At 40.0% G+C, this 12,540-nt stretch overlaps 1 protein-coding gene across 2 annotated transcripts in view; it reads right to left on the bottom strand.

Annotated features, from left to right (window-relative positions):
- dagla (diacylglycerol lipase, alpha) overlaps window positions 1-12,540 on the bottom strand; it is a 34,655-nt gene that overhangs the window by 19,601 nt on the left and 2,514 nt on the right. The window lies entirely within an intron of this gene.

Here is a 12,540-nt window from a genome sequence, read left to right as displayed (position 1 = left end):
CAGGGCAGTGACTTGGTTTCTGTTTCTTAAACTCTGTATATGCTGAAACAGAGAGGGCTATAGGGATTGTAACAGAAATAGACTTGCACAGAGGAGAAGAGTGAAAGATAATGGGAGGGACTAAGTGGGTGAAGGGATGCAGAGAAAATGCACCACTTAATGACGAAAAGAAAGAGAACCTGCTTCGATATAGATGGTACCGTGCAGGCTACGGTCATGTGATGAAACTTTATTTTTTACATCACTCTGTCCATTCTCTCTGTTGAAAAAGCAGAGTGTTTACTCAAGTTGCCTCTGGGCTAAACTGAAATGAACTGTAAAAGGCATGGTAGGAAGGAAATAGTAGGGAGAGAGGGAGCCACAGGGAGGCTGATGCAGGCCTTATGGTTCTGATACAGGCTGATACAGCCTTTATGGTGGACTGCCCCTGCACATTTGCTGAAAGCTAAAGCACAGCTCTTTCAGTTCTGTCAAAAAAGTATGCCATCCAAAATGCCAAGACTATTATATATATACTGTACACAAAATCCAGCTTTAAGGTTAGTGATGAGCTTTGCAACAGATAAAGCAACACAACAAAATTTCTTATTGTTGACTGTCCAGCACTCCTCTGCTTTTTAGTATTGTGTCAGAATATTTTTTCACTTTCTTTTAGTTATGTAGAAACTGGCAACACCCTCCTAGTTTCACCCTTAAATACCACAGTCATTATAGCTGTTCACTCTGCATCCTACCTACATAAAATAGCTAGAGATAGTTGTATCATTCCCTGGTAAATGTAAATGTAGGGCTGCAGAAAGAAATCAATGATCAACACTGCAGCAAATATGCAATGACGTACATGTCCACAATGGATTTAACTGTAAATCCTGATAGTGCCAATAAGAAATCCAACAAAACGACTGCAGGAAAAAAAGCTATCTGTCTGCAGAACAATAACGTTCTGTAAAAATAACACCTCTGGTCTTTGTGCTTTGTGTTTCACAATGTTCTGTGAAGTGCATCCTTTTCACCACAAACAATCAAGAAGTGTGTACTAAGAGTTTCTAGGGTAACTTCATGCCCCAACAATGATGACAGATGCACAGATGAAAGTTTCTCAAAGGACTTGCTTTGAAGAGAAATAACAAAGAAAAAGCATCTCCACTACAAATCATGAATGGGTAGGCTAACTGCCAAGTTGAATACAAAAGATCTGACTTTGCACAGACCACAAGGAGCTTCCCCTTTAGACATCTCAACAATATGTACATCATGTATTCAGTATACTAGCTCAGCACATAATCATGAATTGAGGCAGGGTCTAAGATTTCCTAGATTAGACTAAGAGGCACAAGAAAGAATCTAGACTGAGCATGACAAATGACCTGAAAATATAAACAAACAATTCTTCTGTGGAATATACTGTTCCTCATTTATACTTCAACAAGAATGCACCTAATTACCTCTGGAGGAAAAAATCAGGCAAAAAAAACAAACAAAAAAAAAAACTCATTGAGGTATTTGTGCTACCACCTACATACAGTAGCTCTCAGTAGGGATGTGTAGAGTATTACAGAAAAACACTTTTTGCTTTTTACAAACACACTACATACACAGAAACACTGGAGACCTTGTTATCAGAGTAGATTCCCATGCCCCCCCCCCCCCAAGTTCACTGGACTTTTAACTTTCAAAATTCAGGAGCTTGGCATTGGCAAATAAAAGACTTCACATCACACCCAACAGGATATTATTAAGATTTTTGTGTCAGAGAGAGCAATCAGGGAACAATGCACCACCACATTAATCTCATGGGGAAGCACACACACAAAATCGAAACTGTGGTGCAACAACTTGTTGTAACATTAGAAATACTTTGCAGTGAGAAGAAACAAAAGCAGAAGGATGAACGAGTGGGATGAGACAATGTTTGGGGACACTCTGTCAACACAGGTTTTCTGTTCTTAAACAAGAACTGGAGGTGAGATTTTAACTGTCAGTTTTACTATCCATCAGCAGTAGTATGCTAGCTAATGTTAGCTTCAAGGTCTAGGCAGTGTCTAAGACAGGGTCGCTTGGCAACACAGTCTACTGCTCTGGGATTAACATTAGCTTGTAACGCTAACATTTGGTTAGCTAGTTCAAACGGGATATTTTCCACTGTTGCAAGGTAGAATTCTGTTGGTATAGTGAAATTCAACTATTGGCGCTGTTGTGAAAGTACTGACACAATCATAATCGTCGTCATCCAGATTTGAACTCATAAACATCAAACATGTTTGATATTATCAGGGTAGCGACATCGAGTCTGCAAGCAGTATGGAAGGTTTAAGACTAGATCTTGAAACCCCTCACATTACCACATAATCTGGGCCCCACATCAGTGCCGACCAAGGTCCCAGACCAGATTTCTCCTCCTTCTGTCGAGAGGGGTGAATCAAGAATAAATTTGGCCCCGTAGTCTGAGTCTATAAATAGTGGGGTGAATTATCCCCGATGTTTTAGCCATGTGATAATTCCCTCATTTATATCCAAAGTGGCTGCCTATTGAGCCTAATCACCTGCACTGATTTTCATTGAGTCTGAATACAGATCAAAGGTTTCCCCTTTTGTTTGGGACTAACATGAAGCATGAAAGACTTTTAAGGAGAACTGTGACTGTGACTTTTCTCCGTCAGGTCTACTATTTGGCCTGACTATGACTGACCACAATTATTTCACTACATAAATGTTAGATTGCTTAGTTCAGAGGGCCCTGCTTTTTATTACTATGTGCAACCTACTAAACACTGGTATGTCTATGATATTTGTGATATGTTTTGGACCGAGCACAGGCGCATTGGAGAGTAGACGCATCCACACAAGCACACGGCTAAGCGATGCACATTACTGCTAATAGTTTCACACTCTTCCACTGATCTAATCTGATCCACTGATTGGCTCTGCAAATGTTTTCTGAGGAAGAAAATGCATTGAACACATTTGTTAGCCCCCATGCATACACATAATTCATTTGTGCGAGTAACACTGAATGTTAACAGGGCAATGTCAACATATAACATAAAGATAATAATTTTTACAACCGTATTACCAAGCTCTTCTATTGTATAGCCTACTATTGAGCTGGAAATTAGCCATAGGCTTTATATGCACACATCATAGGCAAGGATTGGTCTTGTGACAAAATAACAAGCACAGCCTTCAGCTAAAAGTGAATTACATTTCATAAAAGGTGACTGGACATGATGATAATTTTCTACCGAGAGGAAGAAACGACTGGTGGAACTAGTTCTGCTTTGATGATCAAACTAGCAGACGCCCATTATTCACCTGACTGCGAAATGTCCATGATGGCCGCTTAAAAATTTACATTCAGCAGCAAAGAGGTCCGGCCAGGTGTGCTGCACCTCCCAACACTGGTCACGATTAGACTCTCACCAACACCGACTGAAAGACACAATAAAATACAGGCTCAAGTCCTAACTGTCAAGTTAAATCTACACACGTAATGGTCTTGTAAGCTTTGTGAAACTGGTTTTCTCTGTAAGGCTGCTACCTTTCATTTTAAGGTGTTTCTGCTATCTCATGCATTCCTGTTTTCAAACCTTGACATGCACCTGTATGAAAAGGGGCTCATACCATTCAACACCCTACTGCACAGCAGCTGCCACACTGAAGCTGTCACATTCACAGGGTATAAGCTCAAGAGTGTATAATATGAAATATTATTTGAATAATACTCGGTACAGATGTAACACACCAAGAAAACATGATTTCATGTAGTGGGTGCAAACATCACTGGGCAGTTCATGCCAAATAACGACTAATTTCTTCATTGTTTCAGTGACACAAAAATTGTTCTTGCACCAACTCAGCCTTGGCTGTGCTGGCAGTGGATTACAACAAGCTAACTGCTTCAAAGCACAGGGGTCAAACTATGAGCAGTGGGGGGACAGCATGAGGGTTTTGCTTCCAATCAAAGCACTACAGTAGGTGGTTTCACTGATTGGCACACCATCAACCAAAGAGGACAGACAGCACAGTGAAATCAGGAATGTTTACTCTCAGTCTTCCACAGCAGATGGTGTGCCACCCCAATATGGAGCTTGTGTATTTGATATGAATATTCATAAAAAGGAGGCAAGACGAAAAGACAACAAATAATTATAGAAGAAATTATTATATAATAATTATATATTAAAAAGAGAACATGAGGAATACGGTAAGACACAGCTCTTGGCCTACAGATTCCAGGCCTTATGTGGCTCCTCTGCTTTGAGGTAATGCAAGAGAGTGAAGGAAACAGAGGGGTGTGAATGGGTTCATGTGACTAAAGTCACCTCCCAGCTACTTGTAAAACTCTATCTGGGTTGGAGTAACATTAAAGAGGACAGTGGAAGGAGGGAGGGAGGAAACATAGAGGGGAAAAGAAATAAGGCAACATCTGAACTCCCCCCCCCAAATCTCATTTAGGTCAAAACAATCAGGCCAGAGAAATCTTAAAGATCTCTTAAATGCAGGAGCTGCACACTAGACCGCCAGGGACACTGTTATCAGCACTCTCCTCCAGGCCTGTTGTTACGATATGGCTTAAACTCCCAGCAGAGACCTCAAGAGTGGAAAAAACACCATGACATAATTAGGAATTAAATGGGATTAGAGTGTGACAGTACGACCTTGTTGTAGTGTAAATCTACTCAGTAAAGTTTGTTTAGGTAAAGTAAAAAGTCTGATAAGGTAACATCAGTTCTTTCCATCTGTCTGTGCATTTGTGCATTTTCTAAATTGCTTATTCCATCAGAGGAGGCTGAAGCCTATCCCAGCATGCACTGGGTGATTTATGGTATCCAAATTAATGGATGCTTAGCTCTCCAATTTAATTTGCTTGTTAGGACAGCAAAGTCAGAATGTTTACAGGCACATTCAGTCATTCATAACCACTGTTTTCGTAATTTCAGGACCAATACTTTGGATGTCTTTTATTGATGGTCTTTTATTGTTTAATTCTATCTGGTTATGAATATGAATGCAACCAACCATTATGATTGTTTCTTTTTCTGTCAATGGTCAAATCTATAAAATGTCAAATAAAAAAAATCACGAGAACCACGAAACCCATCACAATCAGCCAGAACCTTAGGTGACTTTTTTAAATTGTTTGTTTTGTCCAAAGATATGCTGTCAACACCAATATGAAACAGAATAAAAGCAGTAAATCCTCAGACATGAGAGGCTGATAAACAGATAACAATAGTCAATCAATCAATTATTCTGGATTGCATTTCTATCAATTGACTGATCGATGAATTAATTGTTTCAGCAGTTATGAGCAGTGAAGCACTTTGTAAATTGCTTTTAGACAAACATTATTATTAGCTACATTGTCATTCTCAGTTGTCTTTGGAGCCATGCAGTCACTTTTCAGGCCAAGTAAACGCAGGTCCTAAGGTCAATAAGTGCTTCTAATTGATCGCTGACAAGTTCCTGGGAAGACCAAAGTGAACTGGCACACCTCAGAAAAATGTCGCTATAACTATTAGTGTGTTATCTAAATCCAGTTAAAATGATAAGGAAAGCTGTGAATAGCCCTCAACATCAGAACTGAATTTGATGTTGATGATCAGTATTTTAAATTCAGCTTTACCTTTTTCAAGCAATCAAAGCCTTACACTAGAGAGTACACCAGCCCAACAATCTTAGTATGGGCAATCTATCAAGCTGCATAGTGGCATATGTGAAATCCAGCCTATAACTCTTGTAATCACTTGTGTGTACAAGTCATCAGCACTGACCTCTGACCAGATCGGATCCCCTAGCCTCATTTCATGGAAGAAGACTCCGGCCATCAGCACACATCTCCACTCAGCATCCTCAGTAATGGCAGTTGCCTCCTCAAGGGCTTTCCCATCCATCACCCTGAGGATGTTAGCCTATTAGTGGTGCTGTTTGGCTTCTATATTATAGACATTAGCAGATGCACTATGACCACAGTGAAATGCTAACAGTTCACTCTCACAGTATAGTCATCTTCTTTCACAGGAACCCTGGCCTTTTGATTAATGAAAAAATGTATTTGCAATTTTTTAAATTGACTACTTAATGACAGACAAAATTAGCTGTTTAATTCAAAGTTGATCCGCGTCACAGCTGCTGCTCAATCAATTCAAGGTCATCTGAGAGAATAACACCAAGGAGTCACAATGTGGTTTCTGGAAAAAATGCTGATTGAGTTTGATAAAAGAAGAACAACATAATTGAGGAGAATATGCTGATCATTCCAAGAGGTGTATCTGATGTTTAAGTGTCTTTCATCAGCTCAAATCACACCGATTCTTGCAATGTAACTACAGCTTCACTACATAAACTTGGTTTAAACTGTGGTGCACTGACATTATGCGAGTAAAAAGTGGATATATATATTTTTTTTTTTAATTATTTTATTCACAATTAGAAAACTGCATATATTCAACAGATAAAGCATGCACCATGGTGTGAGCAATTTAGACTGTGAAATAACCCATGTACGTATACCCGATCTTCTACCGGTACTCCATCAAATAGACCAATACAAAAGCCACCAAATCCTACCCAAAAGAGGGTTAAAGAATATTTTTCTGTGCAATAATTAATTAAGTTTCAAAAAATACACTTAAGAAGTGTTGAGGCCTCACTGCACACACTTGGACTATTGCAAATTATGATACCATTCTGATTATTTCTTAACTAGAACAGAGCAAAAGTCAACACGTTTTGACACACATAGCTGACTAATTCAACTTTCACAGCAAGCATCCACTTCACACAAAAAGATATAATTATCAGTAGCTTGAGCCACACCTGAATATTTCTTTTTATTGTGATGAAAACCTTGCAAATCCATTTGACAAGAAGCTGGCCAAAAAGAGGAGGAAAATGGACAGGGGGAACAAATATCTACCACTATGAGGACAACTGGATCCTATCCAGCACATTTAAACATACAGCAATGTTTAGTTTAAATAAGTGGATCTCACATTTTCACTTTACAAGACATAGTCTATATGCATACCATGGTTCTATGGCTACCATAGATCATGTTCTGAAAGCATTTCCTGTCCTACATGTAAATACACTTTCACAACACACAAATTTTTCTATTACTGTCAATATTGATTCAACTAACTTGCTTTGCTCATGTAATTGAAGGGATACCCTCCATGATTTTCTTGATTATGATGCAGTCAGGAAAAAAGCAAATTCCAAATCAATCCACTATTGATGCTGAGGGAATAGTTGAGAAACTTCTTAATTTTATTAATGAGGTGAAATTTCAAACAAGTTTGTATTTTTACACTTCCTTGGGCAATAAAACATTCAGTCCCAGCACCTGAAGCTGGCACACACCACACACCCTGCTGTGTTTATAACCTTAGATCAAAAGCACAACCTAAATGTCTAAAACCTGACCTTTAGGACAACTCTACAATACATACAACTCCTAGCTGAGCTGCTGTCCCTGACTATGCTACGATAGGCTCCCTGCACATGGCATGAGTCATGCAAACTCTCAACTCCCATCCTGAGCTAGTGACGCCGTCTGAATCCAAATGACATGTGTTTTGTGAAAACACTGTGACATATTCCTGCATGTGAGCAATGCTTTTGTGCTCCACACAGCGTGCTACTGTGTGCCAGGCCCTGGCCCGTACCCACGTGATGCAACAACAATGATGTAACAACAATGACAGGGCTCCCCATCCGTCATTATGGGCTTTGTCTTTGACATAGACTTATTGACACAAACAGGGCGCTGGCATGCAGCACAGCATCTTTTCAATTGTCTGATGCATCTTCTACACATCCTGTAACTTGGTAAATCCCAGAACGATCATATTTTCACTTACACGTATAGCTGCTCAAAAAAATCTATTTCTGTTATCTGTTCGTTCACTCAATACGCACACATATTCCTCATTGCAAATAAAAGGTAGAAGTTTAAACTCACCTGGTCTCACTGCTCAAAAGAGAGCACTGTCAATATATCAATACATCACTCCTGAGGAAGCCACAGATACTGGACCTGATTCTAAAACCCACACGAACAGTAAACTCAAGTCCCATCTGATCTCAGCACTGTTGCATATTCCTTGTTTTGCAGAGAGCAGGTTGTTCTGGTATGGCTGGCAGCGGGTGTTTTAGTATCCTCCTCTCCTATATAACCCACAGCGAGTCTGCTGCAGCAGCAGCAGCACCATCAAGTCAAGCTGTGGCACACCAGCCTATTGGTTAGTCTCTTTACTTTCTATCACATTCTCTCCCTCTGTCACCTCTCAGCTGAAGAAGAACATTTACTTTGTCTTCCAAGCATCTCCACACACACACCTAGATGAGAGCATATCTTATGAACTGGTTTGAGAACAAACAGAGGAGAAATACTAATCCATTATCAAAACAGGCAAATACAGATCCCTCATCTTACTGCCGATTAATATGCTACAACATAACCTTAAAATTAAATATAATAAAACAGGTCTTTTTTTCCAAGTTTGTCACTTTGCCTTCAGACTAATGAAAAACAACTCTACTACTTTTAACAGTAGAGTAGTAGTAGTAGTAGTAGTAGTACTAGTAGTAGTAGTAGTAGTATCACGAGACACCTTTCAAAGTGATAATCCAACCATAAACTGCAGTATATTTGAATGTCAAACTAACACCCCCTGTAAGCTTAAAGGATCATTGTACACGTTTGTTATTTCTTGCTCAAGCTGTGGTCAGCTGGACTTGTGTTAGTTACAACAAATTCCAATAGAGCCCAGTTTTCATGTAGGGACATGTATAAAATTTTCCACATAAACCTCTTGAAACCATCATCAGGAAGAAGTTTGTATAGATGTTTTCACGCTTTCTTTTTGCTATGAGAGCTTGTCACCAGTGGAAACTACGAGGCAGCTTTCAGTGCCTCAGGAGCTAAGTGTTTGATATTCAAAAGACAGATTTTTGAGTAAAGCATCACTTCAAGCAACTTTGTGTTTACTATTAGTCTGAACAGTTATATGACAGACAGGTCCACACTTTTAGTCTGGCACTAAAAACAGGATATGTGATTTTCTTACAAGCAGGGAAACTTCACTCATGTAGCAATGTGCCCTGTATTTTTCAGCACTTGATTAAACAAACATGAAACAGTTCCCCTTTCACTTTGTCAAGGGGGTGATAGTACCGGACAGTATGCAAATGGGCTGCTCTGCTCTGATGCGTTGAGTGTGCTCTGATGAAGACTTTTTGTCAATACATCACTCCTGAGGTCACGACACGCATTGACGTGGGCCTCACCTATACTTCCGTAATCACAGTGATCAAAATGTTCTGACATAACATTTGACAAATATTAATTCCATTTCTGAAACGCATTCCCTTGCTCATACAGTATGTTTGTTTTGCTTTGCCTATTAAGTAATAACGAACCACCTGTGGACTTGTTGTAATTATCAGTAGGAGACCGATTCCCTCACTTGTTCTAAATTCAGCCTAGTTATGCACATACATCTCTTCGCGCATTTATATGTCAGCATGGAATACACCAGCTTTCAGCACGATGCACACTGGAGATGAGTAGAGAATCTATGTAAATTAAGGTGTGTCCAGCAAAACACAAGTGAACGGACTCCAGTAATACATCCTGGATTTATCTAACATTCGCTGCAGAAAAAAAAAATGTGCTGCAGTGTGGACGTCCTGTGCTGATCCATGGGATGTGGCGTGGTGCTTTTATTTGTTAAATGAAAGATGTGTATCTTTTAAAATAGCTAAGAATCTCTATGTTGTAAATTCACAGAGCAATGTTTTGAATGCCATGCAGTCTGTACACACATTATGCAAGGATGTGGCTTTGTTGACAAAGTTGATAGACCACACGCACATGTGAAAGTCTGTGTTTTTGGTCACATGTTGAAATACAGGGTTCAGCCAGAATTGCTTTCCAGACAGGACTGACTCACATCAGTGTCATCTGATATCCCACAATTAATTGGTGAACTACTATTCTCTATTAAGCTCTGTTGGCACACATTCAAGTGTACAGTTATGCAGTGACTTCCCTTTCCTGAAGGTAGCTTGGTATGATGTCAGAAGCGATAGGTATCAACAGGAAAGGAAAAATATTTGTTTGGGGGAACACTGAAGGCAGGCTCTAGAGGACCTGACATATAGTGAGGTCTTGGGCATGATCCTGGACAGACAGACTACTAAGAATGACAACAGAAAATGCTGAGGTTACACTGGGTTGGCATGATGGCGCGACTGAAGCACAGTCCCACATCTCTCTATCTCCTCTGCTCTCTGTCATATATCCATCTGCTCCAGTCTCTCTTTTTCTGCCTGGGTCAGTGTTACACTCTGCTCAGATCAAGATTATCTCCAGCATTTGTCACATCGCTGGCTCTGCTCCTGCTGTCTCCCACGATCCCGTCTCTCCCTATTCTGTCCATCCTGAAGAATCGCCCCCTGTCCTATCTCCATCTCCCCCTCTGCCTTTCTCATCTTCTGTCTTCCCATCATCATGCTCTCTCCTTCTTCTCCTCCTTCCCACACACTCATTCAGTATTCATATTTTAGAGGACATTTATGAGCATGAAAACGAGCGTGTGCATCTGCACCATTTTCAGTGCAGAGGAAACCTACATATTCTCCCCTAGCTTTCCCCTGTTCTCCTCCTCCTCCTTATCTAGCTAATCCAGATTCTGGTTTTGGTTCGCATTGCTCATCTTTTTTTAGACTGAAAGCCATGTGCCACTCACTCCTACTCTCCCTCTGCCTCTTTCTCCATCTTTTTCTCCCACTGCCACCCACTCAATCCCTTTCACCTCTTCCCACTCCATTTTCTCTTCTTTCAATTGATGTGATAGTATGTGCACTGCAGATTGCATGTGTGTGTTTGTGTGTATATGAATGTTTTTCTTTTGTGTTGGGGTGGTAACATATGTGCTCTGCCAACCTGTCTGTGGCTTTCTGCCACAAACCACGTACAGATCTCTTTGTCGTATCTGATCAGATACTGAAAATAACTGCAGCAGTTTTGTCCATGCAACACTACAGCAGCCATAGGTTTTTCAGCAGGATGCTGAACGTATTGTGGTACCTTTTCCACACAGTTGTCTTGAACAGTTGTACACAGTAGATTCTGCAATACATGCACATCTGATCGGGAGGGGAAACACACAAACACACACCTGCTTGCAAAGCACCTGCCAGATCATCAGTATCATCATTAATACTGTCTCATGGATATCATCACAGAGTGATGCCAGTTTACTTATTTGGATCACCTGTCCCATGATGCACTATCAAAAAGAACAAGTCTATAATGAAGGTGCATGCTATGATAGCTACATCTCCACAAGACACAGGGAGGACCTTACATAAACCAAACTCTTGTACATGCACCAGGTATAACAGGTTATTGGCAACTCAAACTTGGCAATATTGATCACCTTGGTACATCTCGAGAACTTGCTTTTTGCAAGCACCATGTCTGACAACTGAATACACAGAGGTTACAGGAATTTGTTTCCCATGTTTTCCAAATTGTTTTACGAAACACTGCACACTACTGCTTAGAGAATAATCCATTTTCAGTCCACTTCAAAGAATTATCTGTTGGTAAAATGCTGTTTTCCAATTAACGTGTTTTACATGATACGGTATTAGAAAAATGTTCTCTGCACACAGACAACAAAATGAACTTCAATTTTAAGGGCCCGCGGCACTGTATTTTCAAACTACAATAACTTCGTACCTGAGTTAAATATTTTGAGTTTAACTAAACATGTTAGGTCTCCCTCATATCATTCCTCAGTTTAGCCGATATGTGCAAATATATCAGTTGATGCAAGGGAGTTACCTTAAATGAATGGGTGATTGTCTTGGTGGTTTTGTCTGAACATCTTCAAAAAAAAAAAATCTTCTCTCATAAACACTCACCTACACATCACGTATGCAGAAACCGTGACAGATGAGTGTTGAACTGTTCAGATCCCATGAGCCTTCGTCTTTTGATCCAATATTTATGTCCATTGTTGGTCCATAAAACTCCTACTTTAAATATTCCTTTTGTACATGGTGTTTATTACAACATAGACGTCAACATCACAAATGACTAAATTTGTTCCTTCATTATTGTTGGTTGTTACCTGCAGAACCATAATAATCATATACTGCAAAAATATTCCACTTTGCTGCTGCTTCATTCAAAAGAAGTGTCATTTGTTAAACTACCTTCTACAACACAGCATTAGGTCCTGCTACATCAAATTAAATTAATAATTCTGTAGTGGAGAAGAGGAGCCAGTTTTCTGGCACAGGAAGAGGTGACGCATGAGAAACTCTCACACACTGACGGGGAAAACAAAGGAGATCTGCCAGGACTCACTGGAGGCACTCAGTTTCCACTAGGGTCGTTTGCAACATACTTCGCCTTACTCAGTCTCAGGAAAGCCAGTTCAGTTAATTCAGTTCTTGTTTTTTTTTTGCTTGCCCCTAGAATATAACCGCAACCCAGTTAAGTGGTGTTTTACACCTGTC

Source organism: Seriola aureovittata, chromosome 1 (genome assembly GCF_021018895.1).
Source record: "Seriola aureovittata isolate HTS-2021-v1 ecotype China chromosome 1, ASM2101889v1, whole genome shotgun sequence".
NCBI lineage: Eukaryota > Metazoa > Chordata > Actinopteri > Carangiformes > Carangidae > Seriola > Seriola aureovittata.
The sequence above is the reverse complement of the archived record's forward strand: the minus strand, read 5'-3'. Positions and strand labels throughout refer to the sequence as shown.